Here is an 18,742-nt window from a genome sequence, read left to right on the forward strand (position 1 = left end):
GCATAAAGATGTGATGAGAACTTTAAAAAGGGTCAAGCACACGTCAATGCCATTGCATCGCCACAGAGTTACAGAGTTAGAGAAGCATAAAGCAGGCTTTAGGATTTGAAGCTGATGCATGAGTTCACTCCACAGTGGACTTGGAAAAAAATAGATTTTGTCCATTTTATACATATAGCGGAGTTTGTCCACTTTATACATACAACAAATTTCGATTATAACGTACAAAATGCGCTGGTCCACCTGAATCCATTATATGCGAGTTTTACTGTACATTACTTTATACTTAAATATTACAAATAATGATAATATAGTAAATGTGGAGTTGCATCAGGAAGGGCATCTGGCGTAAAACTTGCCAATTCAAAATGCACATCCACAGTGGATTTGCTGTGGCAACCCTGAGTGCAAACCAAGGGAGCAGCCGAAGGGACTTGCACTCCTTCAGGCCGGGGTTGCTACCAGTGGAATAGCAGATTTGTTTCTTAAAGCATCCCACATGACACGCACAAGACAGGCTCACCAAGTCACAGCCAGAAGCCTCTATCAGCTGCAGCAGAGTGCTTTCAGAAAGCACATCCAGACCTTGGAAGATGCAGGTGAAGTGGTGCCAATTGAAGACTGGTGTGATGCAAGGTCTGATGTATGTCCTTAATTCCAATTCTGGTACTTCATCCTGCAGCTGTAGCTGGCTGTGATAGTGTACGTGAGAGTGATACGTGAGGCTGACTACCTGCTCTACATAGACGGCCCTGTCCAAGATTGTCTCTTGGTTCTTCGCCCTAGACCACACACACTACTTAAGATGGGTGCCGATCCACCTATGAGACATGGTGTCACTGAAGCAGCTCTATCCCGATATCTATGCTGAGTTTCTGAAGGGGAACTTTGTCGTCAAGAAGTCAAAGTGTGCATTCTCTGCTGTTGAAATTGACCATGCCCATGAGCAGAACAATGCTTCCATTAAGGGAGATGGCGGTGCTGTGGGAATGACGGAGAACTCTGCAGCTTTTCACTGCTGGATGGTATCTGGTCCCGAGATGCCTAGTTTTATTCAGGAATTTGAAGGATCAACCAAGAACATGCAGAACACATATGGATGTCACTATGAACAGAAGAGATATGCACAGATGACATTTACACAAGATGTACGATCATTGTGCCGAGCCACAGAAGAGATGGGGAACCCATTCGTTGAACACAGCAGTGGTCTCCTTGTCCTGAACAGCAGAGACATTGTGGACACAGCAGTGGCAGACACAGTGCGGCAGATGGAGAAATTTGGACTTGAGCTGGTCCTGAACGATGTGTGGCCTTGCTGATATTACACTCCTTCACTGGTTGTGACACAGTGTCTTGTTTTGGCAGCAGGGGCAAGAAGACTGCATGGGACACCTGGACCACCTATGGAGATGTCACACCAGCATTCTGTGCCTTGGGTGCGATGACAGATCTATGTGTCATTGACGAGTGGATGCAACTACTGGAGGTATCTGTGGTCCTGCTGTACGATCGCACCAGCACAGAGGAGGGTGTGAACCAGGCAAGGAAACAGCTGTTCAGCAAGAAAGGCAGAGCTGTTGATGGTCTGCCTCCTACACAGGCTGCACTCATCCAACACACCAAGAGAGCTGCCTACCAGGCTGGTCACTATTGGGCCCAAATGATGACCCCTGCTCCAGTGCTTCTGTCACCAAGTGAATGGGGATGGAACAAGAAGCCTGGTGGTGGATGGAGTATAACCTGGATGACCTTTCAGAAGCATCAGAAGCTTGCAGAGAACTCGGTTGCAAGAACGGCTGCAGAGGACACTGCAAATGCCAGAAGGCAGCTCTTCAGTGTACAGCTCTTTGTCAGTGCAGTGGACAGTGCTTTGAGTGACACGGCTCACAGAGAACAGTTCATTACTGTTTGGACACAATTTCCATCCTACTGACTTGCAAGTAGACTATAATAAGCTATTGTGTGTACCTCTGCTACCTACAAAAACAGAAGAAATAATTCTGGGTTGTTTGACACACACTTGACAAAGTGGTCAAAATCGTAACAAGATGTAAAAATGATAATAAATCTTATTTTTTAGCTCAAACAAGTAATTATTTGCCATTTCAACTGTTACGTGTACAGTAAAATTACTGATGTATGATTTATAATACAAAGGAAAAACATTCCCACCCCTAGAATTAATTTAACCTACAATATTAAAGAAATTGTTGGGAAGGTGTAGTGACACGGACCCACAACAGGGTGCGTTAATGAACGGACAATGGATGAGCCAAAAAGTAACAATTTAATGTTGTGAATTGCACAACGGAATACAGACAATAACAATAGAGGAGTACAGTCAATCGTATACGAGGTGACGTGTGGGCAGGCTCGAGGATAGAAGACGTCTGTCCAGAGAAGAGCCGGATCCCACACGGCTTCCACCGCCAGCGGATCTGAAGAACACCGGAGCCGCCAAGCCCCGAGTCCCAGGTGGCCACCGTCTCCAGCTGTCAGACCAGGTACTGCTGGCAGAAACAGAAACAGTTAATGGTGGGTGTGTGAAGACACACCCAGTAATCATCCCTTGATCAGTTCCTCCGGGAGGGAGAACCTGCACCTCCAGAAACAGTTTCACCCGTGCAGCTCCTGTCAGTCTCTTCCCTGGAAGGAGTGAGAGGCGAAAAACGTCGCACTCCCACTATCCGCCAATCTAGCTTCAGACTGAGTCCACAGGAAAACGGCTGCACACAGAACAATGTTTAGATACAACAGAAAAGTACCGCAGAGAAAGTTACCTCGAGTGGTAGCTGATTTCTCGGCAAAAAGGAGGTGGAGTTGCAGTCCGGCTTTTATGGTGATGAGTTGAATGAGTGACAGCTGGTGCTGATACGTGACAGCTGTCACTCCCAGCGGCTCCGACGCCCTCTCATGCTTGAAGCCCGCACTCCAAGCAGGGCGCCATCTGGTGGTGGTGGGCCAGCAGTACCTCCTCTTCAGCGGCCCACACAACAGGACCCCCCCCTCAACGGGCGCCTCCTGGCGCCCGACCAGGCTTGTCCGGGTGCCGGGTGTAGAAATCGGCCAGGAGGGCCGAGTCCAGGATGAAGCTCCTCTTCACCCAGGAGCGTTCTTCGGGTCCGTATCCCTCCCAGTCCACTAAGTACTGGAACCCCTGGCCCTTCCGACGGACGTCCAGGAGCCGGTGCACAGTCCAAGCCGGCTCCCCGTCAATGATCCGGGCAGGTGGCGGCGCCGGTCCAGGGGTACAGAGCGGAGAGGTATGGCAGGGTTTGAGGCGTGACACATGAAAGACCGGATGAATCCGCAGTGAAGCTGGCAGCTTCAGCTTCACTGCGGCTGGACTGAGGACTTTAGTGATGGTAAAGGGGCCTATGAACCTGTCTTTAAGTTTTTGGGATTCCACTTGCAGGGGGATGTCCTTTGTAGATAGCCAAACCGCCTGCCCAGACTGATACGTAGGGGCCGGGGCACGCCGGCGGTCTGCATGGGCCTTAGCCCTCGTCCGGGCTTTGAGCAGGGCAGAGCGGGCGGTACGCCACACCCGACGGCACTTCCTCAGATGGGCCTGGACCGAGGGCATCCCGACCTCTCCCTCCACTAGCAGAAACAATGGGGGCTGGTACCCCAAACATACCTCAAACGGGGAGAGACCGGTGGCAGATGAAACTTGGCTATTATGAGCGTACTCAATCCAGGCCAGATGGTTACTCCAGGCCATCGGGTGCGCGGAGGTCACGCAGCGGAGGGCCTGCTCCAGTTCTTGGTTTGTCCGCTCTGCCTGCCCGTTCGTCTGGGGGTGGTACCCAGATGAGAGACTTACGGTGGCCCCCAGTTCCCTGCAGATACTCCTCCAGACCTGGAAGGAGAACTGAGGACCACGATCTGAGACAATGTCCGATGGAATCCCATGCAGACGCACGACGTGGTGGACCAGGAGGTCTGCAGTCTCCTGGGCCGTCGGGAGCTTCGGGAGGGCCACAAAGTGGGCCGCCTTGGAGAACCGGTCCACTATCGTGAGGATGGCAGTCATGCCCTGGGACGGCGGGAGGCCCGTGATGAAGTCCAGGCCGATGTGAGACCAGGGGCGATGAGGCACGGGCAGAGGCTGGAGGAGGCCTTGGGTCTTGTGGTGGTTGGCCTTGCCCCTGGTGCAGGTTGTGCAGGCCTGGACATACTCCCGGACGTCGGCTTCCAGAGACGCACACCAGAAGCGCTGCCGGACCACTGCCACGGTTCTTCGCACCCCCGGGTGGCAGGAGAGCTTGGAACCGTGACAGAAGTCAAGGACTGCAGCCCTGGCCTCTGGTGGGACGTACATCTTGTTCTTTGGTCCAGTCCCCGGGTACAGGTTCCATGTCAGGGCCTCCCGGACGGTCTTCTCCACGTCCCAGGTGAAGGTGGCCACGACAGTGGACTCTGGGATGATGGTTTCTGTTGGGTCTGACAGCTCGGTCCTGACTTCCTCCTCATGCACCCGGGACAGGGCGTCAGACCGTTGGTTCTTCGTCCCGGGGCGATATGTGATCTGAAAGTCAAAACGCCCGAAGAACAGTGACCAGCGGGCTTGCCTGGGGTTCAGACGCTTGGCGGTCCGGATGTACTCCAGGTTCCTATGGTCTGTGAAAACCGTGAATGGTACCGGAGCTCCCTCCAACAGGTGTCTCCACTCCTCCAGAGCCTCCTTCACCGCAAGAAGTTCCCGATTGCTGACGTCATAGTTCCTTTCAGCCGGGGTCAACCTGCGGGAAAAGTAGGCACATGGGTGGAGAACCTTGTCAGACTCCCCGCTCTGGGATAGCACGGCTCCTATCCCTGAGTCAGAGGCATCCACTTAAACTGGCGTTTTGGATCAGCCTGCACCAGAACTGGCGCAGTCGAAAACCGGCGTTTCAACTCCCTAAACGCAGCTTCGCACTGATCCGACCAGGTGAAGGGGACTTTGTGGAGGTCAGGGCTGTCAGGGGCTAACTACCTGACTGTAGCCTTTGATGAACCTCCGGTAAAAATTAGCAAAACCGAGGAACTGCTGTAGTTTCCTACGGTTTGTTGGTTGGGGCCAATCTCTCACCGCCGCAACCTTGGCCGGATCAGGGGCAACGGAGTTGGAGGAGATAATAAACCCCAGGAAGGACAAAGAAGTACGGTGGAACTCACACTTCTCACCCTTCACAAACAGCCGGTTCTCCAACAACCGCTGCAGGACCTGACGTACATGCTGGACATGGGTCTCAGGATACGGGGAGAAGATGAGTATATCGTCTAGATATATGAAGACAAACCGATGCAGGAAGTCCCGCAAGACGTCATTTAGCAAAGCTTGGAACGTCGCAGGCGCATTGGTGAGGCCGAACGGCATGACCAGGTACTCACAGTCACCTAACGGGGTGTTAAATGCTGTCTTCCACTCGTCTCCCTTCCGGATCCGAACTAGGTGGTACGCATTCCTAAGATCCAATTTTGTGAAAATTTGGGCTCCATGCAGGGGCGTGAACACTGAATCCAACAGAGGCAAAGGGTATTGATTGCGAACCATGATCTCGTTCAGCCCTCTGTAATCAATGTATGGACGGAATCCGCTGTCTTTCTTGCCCACAAAAAAGAAACCTGCACCCATCGGGGAGGTGGAGTTCCGGATCAGCCCGGCAGCTAATGAGTCCCGGATGTAGGTCTCCATTGATTCTCGCTCAGGACGTGAGAGGTTGTACAGCCTGCTGGACGGGTACTCAACGCCCGGGATCAAATCAATGGCCCAATCGTACGGTCGGTGCAGGGGAAGAGTTAGTGCCAGATCTTTGCTGAAGACGTCAGCAAGATCATGGTACTCCTCCGGCACCGCCGTCAGATTGGGGGGAATCTTGACCTCCTCACTTGCCGTCACACCAGGCAGAACCGAGGATCTGAGACATTCCCGGTGGCAGGTTTCACTCCACTGAGCCACAACCCCAGACGGCCAATCAATCCGGGGATTGTGCTTTATCATCCAAGAATAACCCAAAATCACACGGGAGGTAGAAGGTGTCACGTAAAACACAATCTCCACCCTGTGATTACCAGACACCACCAATGTCACTGACTGTGTCTGGTGTGTGATTAGTGGAAGAAGGGTGCCATCTAGTGCCCGTACCTTCAAAGGTGAAGGTAGAGCCACTAGAGGGAGCCCGACCTCCCTTGCCCATCTGCTGTCCAGCAGATTCCCTTCCAACCCTGTGTCTACCAGTGCTGGGGCGTGAAGGGTCAGATCCCCGCTCAGGATCGTAACTGGGATTCGTGCTGATTTACGGGGTTTCCCCGCGTGCGTGTTATGGCCCACCCTTAGCCCAGTTTCTAAGGGCGGGCACTGTCGTTTAACCCCTTGGGGCAGTTCCTCTGTAGATGCTCACTCGAGCCACAGAAAAAACACTCCCCGCGGGCCAGCCTCCGTTGTCTGTTATTTGATTTAACTTTGGCCCTGCTCGTGTCCATAGCTTCATCAGCAGGGGGAGCTGTTGCCACACGGGAGTCACGGGCTGTGGAGCGTGGGGAAGGCAGCATTCTTTCGGACCCGGAAGGAAGAGGGACGGCTCGTACCCGGCCACGCCCCCCGCCCTGCTCCCGACGGTGTTCCGCTAATCGGTTATCTAATCGTATAACCAGATCAACAAGCCCATCAAAATCCCGCGGTTCGTCCTTAGCCAGTAGATGCTCCTTCAAGACCGGAGACAGTCCATTTACGAAGGCGGCGCGGAGCGCAACGCTGTTCCAGCCGGACCTCGCTGCCGCGATGTGGAAGTCGACTGCATACTCCGCTGCACTCCGACGCCCCTGTCTGATTGACAGCAGCAAGTTAGATGCAGATTCGCCTCTATGGGGGTGATCAAAAACCTGTTTGAACTCCCTCACAAACCCAGTATACGTCGTTAGGAGCCATGAATTCTGCTCCCAGAGCGCCGTAGCCCAGGCGCGTGCCTCTCCTCGAAGCAAATTTATTACGTAAGCCACCCGGCTGGCGTCTGACTCGTACATGACAGGACGCTGTGAAAAGACGAGTGAGCACTGCATTAAAAAGTCCGCACACGTCTCGACACAGCCTCCGTACGGCTCCGGAGGGCTTATGTAAGCTTCAGGGGATGGTGGGGGGGGGTCGTTGAACGACCAGCGGAATGTCTGTTTCAGGCCTCTGGTCAGCAGGAGGAGGTGCTGCAGCAGCGCCCTGAGCATGCGCTTCCACCTGGGCGGTGAGAGCCTCCATCCTCCGATTGAGAATAACATTCTGCTCAGTGACTAAGTCCAACCGAGCAGTGAAAGCCGTTAAGATTTGCTGCAGCTCACCTAACATGCCTCCTGCTAACGCCTGTTCACCTCGCTCTTCCATTGGCTGTTCAAGCGATGGTTGACGCCCCTCGGGATCCATGACACTGGCCGAGAAATCCTGTTGGGAAGGTGTCATGACATGGACCCACAACAGGGGGCGTTAATGAACGGATAATGGATGAGCCAAAAAGTAACAATTTAATGTTGTGAATTGCACAACGGAATACAGACAATAACAATAGAGGAGTACAGTCAATCGTATACGTGGTGACGTGTGGGCAGGCTCGAGGATAGAAGACGTCTGTCCAGAGAAGAGCCAGATCCCACACGGCTTCCACCGCCAGCGGATCTGAAGAACACCGGAGCCGCCAAGTCCCGAGTCCCAGGTGGCCACCGTCTCCAGCTGTCAGACCAGGTACTGCTGGCAGAAACAGAAACAGAAACAGTTAATGGTGGGTGTGTGAAGACACACCCAGTAATCGTCCCTTGATCAGTTCCTCCGGGAGGGAGAACCTGCACCTCCAGAAACAGTTTCACCTGTGCAGCTCCTGTCAGTCTCTTCCCTGGAAGGAGTGAGAGGCGAAAAACGTCGCACTCCCACTATCCGCCAATCCAGCTTCAGACTGAGTCCACAGGAAAACGGCTGCACACAGAACAATGTTTAGATACAACAGAAAAGTACCGCAGAGAAAGTTACCTTGAGTGGTAGCTGATTTCTCGGCAAGGAGGTGGAGTTGCAGTCCGGCTTTTATGGTGATGAGTTGAATGCTCCCAGCGGCTCCGACGCCCTCTCGTGCTTGAAGCCCGCACTCCAAGCAGGGCGCCATCTGGTGGTGGTGGGCCAGCAGTACCTCCTCTTCAGCGGCCCACACAACAGAAATTCAAATAAGCGATGTCGGCCATCTTGTAAATAGCCGCCATTTTGTCAAAGGTTGAATCTGAGATGGTCCTATATCTAAAAATCACCACTGAGGCATAGTCTACCTGCAGACCAAATTCCACCCTTGTTTCATCAAACCCACAATACTTCCACCTATCTGCAGTACTATAAGGGGCGTTTAGAGTGGAAAGCATACATCAGCGAACCAACCTGCATCATTCCATCCAGAAACACTGGAAGCAATAATGGAATTGGTTAAGTTACCCCTTTTTTTTTCCAAAATATGAACCTAAAAGCTAAAGTGTATTGATCCAAATTTTTATTGAATCACCTTCCCCATATGAGATCAGTCTGCTGCATGCAAATTTAGACACACAACACCACTAACTTATGACAAAAGTTGATGTTTCATATGGATCAGTGTAAAATTTCATGGATGAGATGGCTGCCGAATAGCAACGATGTCTGCAATTATTTAAAATCTGTACAGAATAAGGTTTTTTGAAATGCTATCATTTGCACAAATCCAAACAAACTTAAACATCACACTGACAAAGTGAGAAACCTTAGGGTAATTTCTGATCCTACGTTGTCCTTCGACCTCCACATTAGAGATATTACGAAGACTGCTTTCTTCCACCTGCGAAATATACCGAAGATTCGTCCCATCCTTTCTATGCCCGATGCTGATACCCTGATTCATGCATTTGTCTCTTCTAGATTGGACTACTGCAATGTTCTATTTTCTGGTTTACCGCAGTCCATCGTTAGGGGTCTCCAAATGGTTCAAAATGCTGCTGCCAGACTTTTGACACGAAGCAGAAAGTTTGACCACATTACACTCATTTTGGCATCTCTTTACTGGCTTCCTGTCTCTGTGAGATCAGATTTTAAGGTTCTGCTACTAGCCTATAAAACTGTTCACAGACTGGCACCTCCCTACTTAGCTGACCTAATTAAACCCTATGTACCGGCCCGGGCTTTGTGTTCTCAGTGTGTAGGACTACTTTGTGTCCCTATGGTGAATAAAAGGTCTGCAGGTCACAAAGCTTTCTCTTATCATGCCCCTGTTCTGTGGAATGATCTCCCTGCGTCAATAAAACTGTCAGATTCTGTGGAGACTTTCAAGTCCAGACTTAAGACGCACTTATTTTCCCTTTCATGTGGCTAGGATACTGGCATAGTATGTTACTATGCTGTCTGTTTCTGTAACCCTCCTGTCCTGTGCACCGGCAACATTTCCTGTAAATTCATTTTGTGAAATGCTTTGTAAATTGAGTCGGTAGCATGGCCAAAGCATAGGGTCACCTCTTTGAGTCTGGTCTGCTTGAGGTTTCTTCCTCAAATCATCAGAGGGAATGTTTCCTTACCACTATCGCCTGTGTACTTGCTCTGGGGGTTGTCAAGGTTAGACTTTACTTGACTGAAGCACCTTGAGGTAACTTTGTTGTGATTTGGCACTATATATATGAAATAAGTTGAAAATTGAAAAAACTTAAAATGGGCAAAATATGGAAGGTGGCCTGGCTCGACACATCACGTGACATATTAAACAAAAAACCAAAACAGCACATTGCACAGCAAACTGAGCTGGTCCTGACTGATGTGTGGCTTTGCCGATGTTCCACACCTTCACTGGTTGTGACACAGTATCTTGTTTTGGCAACAACATGAATAACAAGAGAACGAAAAAAGAATGCTTTGAACACAGGAGCAAATGCTATGTCCATCTAATATTAATGTGTTTTTAACCTTTAAAACATTATTGATGACCAAATAACATCAGATGGCATGAAATGTCTCATCCAGTGGCAGATATTTTTGGACATGAAGACAGAAATCATCTAATGAAATGGTGAGTGATTTTATTTTACATTTATTTACACAGGTACAGTAAACCCAGCTCTTGCAGAGAACAGGTCCATCTCCACATCTTTAAAATAACCATGTATATGTGACAGCCATGTGTACAGTACCACAATATGCACTGGTCAGTCACCTAAGTATTTACTGGGAACTTCAAGTCTTCCTCTGAGCCATATGAGGATCCCAGAATACACCTCTGCTAAAATAGATTTTGAGCTTGATGATAAAATTGCCAGGGCGTGTTTGAAATGCAGCAGTGATGAGACAGATGGGGAGTGGGGGGATTATTACCACTGATAAGGGGATAGAGAAAGCAATGGTGAAAGATAGAAAAAAAAAGCTCCTAATGTTTAATCACAGCAAGAGCTAATACAGTGTACAGCCTACAGTCAAACACAGTGACCCTCGTTCAAATGTGCTCATCCATCATAAGTGAATCATAATGCCTTTGTGTGTATGTAAATATAATGTGATTATAAATACATGAGCCATGGCTCCAGAAGGCCACAGATAAAGCAGCTGTGAACAGATTAGAGACAAAGATGCAAAGACATGCAGAAAAAATGATGTACTTTTCAACAACTTAATAATAGTTTTTTTGTTGTTGTTGTTTGCTGCAGCATAACTCACTGTTATGTTTCTTGGCATCAAACACTCGTGTCAATATGCTCATACACAATGAAAACCAATCAGCCATAAACAGTGTGCCAGAGACTGGATTTAAATTGATGACATCAAGGAAAATCTGCATTGTTCCAGTCCACATTCTGCAAATGGAAACCAGCCCTGGCTGGGAAAATAACCTGCACTGGACTGGTGTCTTGTCCACAGGGAGTCATACAGCATCATCTGCTACATGTTATGGAATTTGGACATAAGCAACAGAACCAGACTCAGGACCTATATTGTACTGACTTCATATCTCTAAATACAATTTTCCTTTATTATCATGCTAATGGCTCTGTTGCGGTTATTCAAATGACCAGTTTAGGGTGGCTTCATGCCAAGAGAAAAGCAAAAGTGTACAGGCATTCCAAAGATTTTTTTTTTTTTAAAGTTTGACAAATCTCACATGTACACATTGGCATAGGATCAGGGTAGCTAGAGTCAGGATCAGAGATCCGAGATCCTGACTCTGATACATCCATCCCCACAGCTCAAAAATAACCTTGTGTCTGCCACAGTCAAGTGAAATGTGGGCTTCTCCGTGGCTTTCTCCAACCACTGGGGTCCTCAACACTAAAGCACCTACGTATGTACAGGATGATTCACAAATGCGCCACATGGCCAAAATGTTGAAGCTGACGCTCCCTCACAATGCAAGTGATCCCCTTCATCTTAGTCTCTCTAAATACCCATTCGTTTGACACAAAGTCATTCTGGTGATTCAAGGATCCTCCAAAAGGAACTAGTACCAAAGAGAGCCAGTCAGCGCCTTTAGCTAGTCACTGGTTAACCATACAAGAAGACACGCACCACCAGGACCCTTAAAGACTTGGTTTTTTGTTCTCCTCCAAAGAGATCAGCATCACCAAACACCAGACCTCATGACTCCAGAACCTGTTCCCAGGCATCTCTCGACTTCAAAAGCTGAGGACCCAGAGACAATAATGTCAATGCCGAGGTAAGTGAATGTCTCGGCAAGTTCAACAATTCCACCACACACATACACACTTTTGATGGCTGAGTCCAGAAAGTTAATAAAAGCCTAGATCTTTGTCTTGATCCAGTACAATCTCAAACCCAGACACTCCAATTCCTCACTTAACTTCTGAAGTGTTACAATCAGGTATCCATTGATCCACAAAGGTTATAGCATTGTCCATCAAGCCAATAAAAGCACCAAAGTTGCTGGTTTCCACAATTCTACCCAATGCCCAATCCTTGCAAGCATTAAACAGTGTGGGACCCAGAACATATGTATGGTGAACACCAGTTTTCACTGGGAAAAACTCAAGGGTCTCTGCCCCTGCTCCCTGTGAGCAGTGGCAACACATATGTCACTGTGATCAGTGTTGATCACTTGCCTACAGTATGCGCAAATGTCACGTTCGCACTACTCATAAAAACACGTACCATTATCCCCAGTATGGGTATGAATCTTTCAGTATCTCACAATTTGATTCAATTCCGATTCACGGTCCCAATTCGATTCAAAAATCGATTTTCCATTCTGAATGAATTCAGTACATAGAGCTGCTAATTTCAAGAGCCACTCAAGTGTGCTGCAGTGTGCTCAGGAAGGTGGTGTAACAAAAGATGCCACAAAAGCAAAATGTGTCTAAGATTACGTAGTTTTACATTTGAAAAACACAATGTAAACAAAAGCTAATCGATGAATAAGCATTCATTTTCCGTGACTCTGTAGGGATGCAGGTCTTTTGAAATGAAGCAAGCTCTCATGGGCTGCCTGCTTTGCTGTTTTCTGCTGCTGCTGCTTTTCTCCTCTGCTCTGCAGTGGCGCACTGCAAGCTCATTGACACACCTGTTCCATATCTCATCAACATCTGTATATAAACCTGGGCTCTGCACTCCATCTTCGCCAGAAACTCTGCTACCCTTCCATGGTAACTGGCACCTTTCTTGTGTGTTCCAATGCAGTATATTTCTGGATTAATCTAAGATTCTTGTTTAGCTCTCAGCTATTTTTGACCTGCAGTCTGTCAGAGACTTTTTTCACTAGTAGTGTTTTGCCACAACCTTTTTCTTCAGCTTCAGCTCCTCCCAACACACAGGATTCAGATAAGACAACTGTTGCATATTGACTGTGATTATTTTCTGGACAAAAAGCCAATTAAGCTCAGTACTCACTCATCTGTGTGTCTCCTCCAGATGGCGTCAACAGCTTGCAGGTGGCCACCTGGCTCCGGATCCGTTCTCCAGGACTGAAGTTATCTGGGCTGTGGTACTCCTGGTTCCACCGCTGAGCGGGCCGGTCTCCACACGGCTAGACTCCATTACACATTTTGAACACTCTGTACCATCCTCTGTGATAATAAATCCGTGTTTGACATCTCATTCTCTGTTTCCCGCTTCTGGGTTTGTTGTCCACTCATGCTGAACCATGACAGGAGTTTCTGGCCACGTCATGGATCCAGCGGGAGCAGATCGTTTTCAGCAGGCATTACAACTCCAGGGCGAGTACCTCAGGAAGCTCCAGCAAGCCGTGGACTCCATAGCGGATCACGTGAGCTCACTGACAGACCACATCAAACATTCTGACACTCGCCTCTCAGATCTCTCCTCCCAGCTGTCACAGCTTGCAGTCCGACACACACTGACACCTCCTCCTGCTGCCCCAGCCCAAATGATCACCTCCTCGTCCTCCGGCATTGCCTCCGCGGCGCCTCCCGAACCATTCATTTGTCACCCAGAACCGTTTGAGGGTTGTGTTGATATGTGCGCTGCATTCTGATGCAGTGTTCTCTGGTTTTTGATCAACGTCCATCACAATATAGCTCAGATAGAAGTAAGGTGGCATACATCATTAATTTACTCCGTGGAGACGCGCGTGTGAGTGACCGCGCTCTGGAGTAACGACTCCCCGCTGCTCAGTTTTTTCGCAGCGTTTTCCAAGGAATTCCGTTTAGTATTCGACCATCCCGCCCGGAGGGATTCTGTGTCCCAACGATTGTTAAATCTGAAACAGGGTTCGCGCAGTGCTGCTGAATGCACAGTGGATTTCCGCGTATTGGCGGCAGAGGCCGATTGGAACAGCGCGGCACTCCGGAGTGTGTTCATTAATGGCCTCAATGAAGCGTTGAAAGATGAACTGGCAGTCCGGGACGAGCCGAGGGATCTGGACTCGCTCATTTCTTTAGTCATTAGGTTAGATAACCGCATGAGGGAGTGGCGCTGGGATAAGGGCCGTCGGGCTGACCGGGACTTTTCCGTTCGCCCCTCCCCTCGACACACGCCAGGTCCGCCTCTTCCAAGCTCCATCAAGCCCTCCTCAGATATGCCAGCTCCCCCTGCTGGCGAACCTATGCAGCTTGGCAGGGCCAGATTGCCCCCAGAAGAACGTAAATGGAATGGCATCTGGGGAATGTCTCTATTGTAGTGCTAAGGGGCACAGCCTTAGCACCTGCCCGGTTCAGCCAAAAGACCCCGCTCATCCGTAGGATCCGGGCTGCGGGTGAGCCAAGCCAGATTCATGGGTGTGGGTTCACATCGCACCCAAATCCCGGCCACACTTTGTTTCAACAATGAAACGCTCTCGGTCCCGGCTCTAATTAGGGCGATTTTATTGATGCCGCTTTTGTGTCTAAAACTAAGATACCACTAGAGGCACTACCTTCCTCACTGTCCGTGCATGCTCTTGACAGCACGCCCCTGCTTACTGTCACTCACCGCACTGTTCCAGTTACAGTAGTGGTGTCAGGGAATCCATCCAGTTTTATTTTATCCCATCTTATTCCCCCTTAGTTCTAGGCCACCTGTGGGTTTTTAGACACAATCCCGGAATCGATTGGCAGACCGGTGCGATCACTCGATGGAGCAAAGCCTGTCTCAAGGGGTGCCTTAGTTCCTCGGTTCCTCCATGCGTAAAGGTGAAGGAGAAGGTCCCCTCACCTCCTGATTTGTCTTTAGTTCCCCTAGAGTATCACGACCTTGGTGAGGTTTTCAGCAAGGATCGTGCACTCTCACTGCCTCCTCACCGTCCGTATGATTGCGCCATTGACTTGCTTCCTGGCGCTCCTCTACCATCTGGGAGATTCTACAACCTCTCCCGGTCGGAACACGAGTCAATGGAGACCTATATCCGGGACTCCCTGGTGGCGGGATTGATCCGGCCCTCATCGTCCCCCTTGGGGGCAGGCTTCTTTTTTGTTGGAAAGAAGGACAGTTCCCTTCGCCCATGCATCGATTTTCAGGGACTAAACGCCATTACGGTCCGCAACAGGTACCCATTACCCCTTCTTGATTCGGTGTTTAGTTCCTTGCATGGGGCGACTATATTCACCAAATTCGACCTTCTCAATGCCTATCACCTGGTGCGTGTTCGAGAGGGAGACGAGTGGAAAACTGCCTTCAACACCCCACTAGGGCATTTCGAATATCTAGTCATGTCCTTCAGCCTCACCAATGCACCGGCCACATTTCAGGCGCTGGTTAATGATGTCCTGCGGGACTTTATTAACTGGTTCGTTTTTGTCTATCTTGACGACTTCCTGATCTTCTCCCCGGATCCTCTAGCTCACCTTAAACATGTGCGTCTCGTTCTCCAACGACTGCTAGAGAATACTTGTAGATTGTTTGTCAAGGCTGAAAAGTGCGGTTTTAATCTTGACACCGTTTCTTTTCTGGGATTCATCATATCCCACAATCAGGTCAGACCAGACCCAACCAAGTTCAAAGTCGTCGTGGAGTGGCCAGTACCTTGTTCAGTAAAACAATTACAGAAATTCCTTGGCTTCGCAAACTTCTACCAATGCTTTATTCGCGGGTTTAGTCAGATCGCTGCTCCTCTCACTGCACTTACCTCCTCCAAAACAGTGTTTCAGTGGACTCCTCAGGCTGATGCTGCTTACTCCGTTCTGAAGGAACAATTTGCCACGGCACCAATCCTCACCCAACCTGACCCAGACTGTCAGCTCATTGTCAAGGTCGACGCTTCAGACTCAGGACTAGGAGCAGTGGTGTCCCAAAGGTCTGAGAAGCACAATAAGGTTCACCCGTGCGCTTACTTCTCGCGGCGCCTGAACCCCGCTTAAAAGAACTATGACGTAGGTAACCATGAACTCCTAGTGGTTAAAGAAGCGCTAGCCGAGTGGAGACATTGGCTGGAGGGGGTCGCAGTCCCATTCATTGTTTGGACAGACCACCGCAATGTAGAGTATATCCAGACCGCCAAACGACTGAACGCCCGGCAAGCCAGATGGTCCCTGTTTTTTGGAAGGTTTAACTTTTCCATCTCCTACCGCCCAGGCAGTAAGAACATCAAACCTGATGTGCTGTTTCGCCAGTTTTCACCTTCCAAGGATCCACCTGAGACTTCCGAGACCATCCTTCCTTGTTCCATGGTTGTGGGGGCACTGACCTGGGATGTCGAGCGAGCCGTCCAGGAAGCCCTCACCTGCCATCCGGACCCTGGGGGGGGGGGGGGGCGCCCGGTCGGCTTTTTGTTCCACCTGAGATCCGTTCCCAAGTCATCCAATTCTGCCACTCATCCATGCTGTCATGCCATCCTGGGATCACTTGTACACTGGAACTCCTTCGCTGTCGCTTCTGGTGGCCCACGGTACAAGCCGATGTAAGGGAGTTTATCCAAGCTTGCCCGGTCTGTGCACGAGGGAAGACCTCCCACCAACCTTCTGTCGGACTCCTGCAGCCTCTCCCAATTCCGGGCCGTCCATGGTCCCACCTCGGGATGGACTTCATCTCAGGACTTCCTACATCCCAGGGTAATTCAGTTGTCCTCACAATCGTGGATTGGTTCTCTAAGGTAGCCCACTTCATGCCCCTGCCGAAGTTACCTACCGCCAAGGAGACCGCCGACCTTCTAGTCCTCCACGTCGTCCGGCTGCATGGCATACCCGTAGATATCGTATCTGACCGAGGACCTCAGTTCACGTCGCAAGTCTGGCGGAGCTTTTGCACTGTGCTCGGGGCCTCGGTCAGCCTGTCGTACAGGTTTCATCCTCAGTCCAACGGGCAGAGAGAGTGGACCAACCAAGACCTTGAGACCACCTTGCGGTGCGTCTCTGCCGCCCACCCGACGGCCTGGAGCCAACATCTACCTTGGGTGGAGTATGCGCACAATTCCCAGATCTCGTCAGCCACTGGACTTTCACTCTTCGAGGCCTCTCTGGGCTACCAACCGCCTCTCTTCCCTTCCCAGGAAACCGAGATTTCAGTTCTGTCCATGCAGCTCCACCTCAAAAGGTGCTGTCGGGTGTGGAAAACCACCCGCTCTGCCCTGCTGAAGGCCCGGACCCGGACACAGGGTCACGCTGACCAGCGTCGGACCCCCGCCCCCGACTACTGGCCCAGGCAGGAGGTGTAACTCTCGTCGCGGGACATCCCTCTTCGGACCGACTCTCCAAAATTGGCTCCCCGGTATATTGGACCTTTTGTGTTTGACCGGGTGGTTAACCCGGTAGCCATGCTGCTCCGTCTTCCTTCCTTCCTCACTACGGATCCACCCGGTCTTCCACGTCTCCAGGTTGAAACCTGTTCGGTCAAGCCCTCTGTGTACTCCTGCTCCTCCACCACCCCCTGCCCGGTTGGTGGATGGTCACCCAGCCTGGACCGTCCGGAAGATCCTAGATGTTCGTCTCAGGGGCCGGGGTTTCCAGTATCTGGTGGACTGGGAGGGGTATGGCCCAGAAGAACGCTCCTGGGTCCAGCGGGGGCTCATCTTGGACCCTTCCCTCATCCGGGACTTCTATCGGAGTATCCTGATCGTCCTGGTAGGTCGCCTGGGGGCTCACGTTGAGGGGGGGTACTGTCATGGGCTGCCTGCTTTGCTGTTTTCTGCTGCTGCTGCTTTTCTCCTCTGCTCTGCACAGGTGGCGCGCTGCAAGCTGATTGACACACCTGTTCCATATCTCATCAACATCTGTATATAAACCTCGGCTCTGCACGCCATCTTCACCAGAAACTGGCCCCTTTCTTGTGTGTTCCAATGCAGTATATTTCTGGATTAATCTAAGATTCTTGTTTAGCTCTCAGCTATTTTTGACCTGCAGTCTGTCAGAGACTTTTTTCACTAGCGGTGTTTTGCCACAGCCTTTTTCTTCAGCTTCAGCTCCTTCCAACACACAGGATTCAGCTAAGACAACTGTTGCATATTGACTGTGATTATTTTCTGGACAAAAAGCCAATTAAGCTCAGTACTCACTCATCTGTGTGTCTCCTCCAGACGGCGTCAACAGCTTGCAGGCGGCCACCTGGCTCCGGATCCGTTCTCCAGGACTGAAGTTATCTGGGCTGTGGTACTCCTGGTTCCACTGCTGAGTGGGCTGGTCTCCACACGGCTAGACTGCATTACACATTTTTAACACTCTGTACCATCCTCTGTGGTAATAAATCTGTGTTTGACATCTCACTCTCTGCTCCCCGCTTCTGGGTTTGTTGTCCACTCACAAGTGTTGGATCTAGGGGGGGGGTTTTTTGTTTGTTTGTTTGTTTGTTTTTTGCATCTTCAGAATTGACTGGAAATGAGTTAAAATGAAGCAGAAAAATTAAATAAATAATTAATGATTTGTCATTTTTAAAATCTATTGTAAGAGCAAGAACTTGAGCCAATTTAATTTAAATATGACGCTAACTTCATGTTTCCTTATTTTGTTATATTTCATGTCATGTTATGCTATACGAGGGCTGTCCGTAAAGTATAGGTCCTTTTTATTTTTTTCAAAAACTATATGGATTTCATTCATATGTTTTTACGTCAGACATGCTTGAACCCTCGTGCGCATGCGTGAGTTTTTCCACGCCTGTCGGTGACGTCATTCGCCTGTGAGCACTCCTTGTGGGAGGAGTCATCCAGCCCCTCGTCGGAATTCCTTTGTCTGAGAAGTTGCTGAGAGACTGGCGCTTTGTTTGATCAAAATTTTTTCTAAACCTGTGAGACACATCGAAGTGGACATGGTTCGAAAAATTAAGCTGGTCTTCAGTGAAAATTTTAACAGCTGATGAGAGATTTTGAGGTGATTCTGTCGCTTTAAGGACTTTTCACGGTGCGAGACGTCG

The 18,742-nt window shown here is 49.9% G+C and overlaps 1 protein-coding gene across 1 annotated transcript in view; it reads right to left on the reverse strand.

Moving 5' to 3' along the window:
- LOC117523024 (sodium/potassium/calcium exchanger 3-like) overlaps positions 1-18,742 on the reverse strand; it is a 325,317-nt gene that overhangs the window by 250,280 nt on the left and 56,295 nt on the right. The gene's annotated exons all lie outside the window — the stretch shown is intronic.

The sequence above is a fragment of the Thalassophryne amazonica genome, chromosome 13 (assembly GCF_902500255.1).
Source record: "Thalassophryne amazonica chromosome 13, fThaAma1.1, whole genome shotgun sequence".
NCBI classification, from domain to species: Eukaryota; Metazoa; Chordata; class Actinopteri; order Batrachoidiformes; family Batrachoididae; genus Thalassophryne; species Thalassophryne amazonica.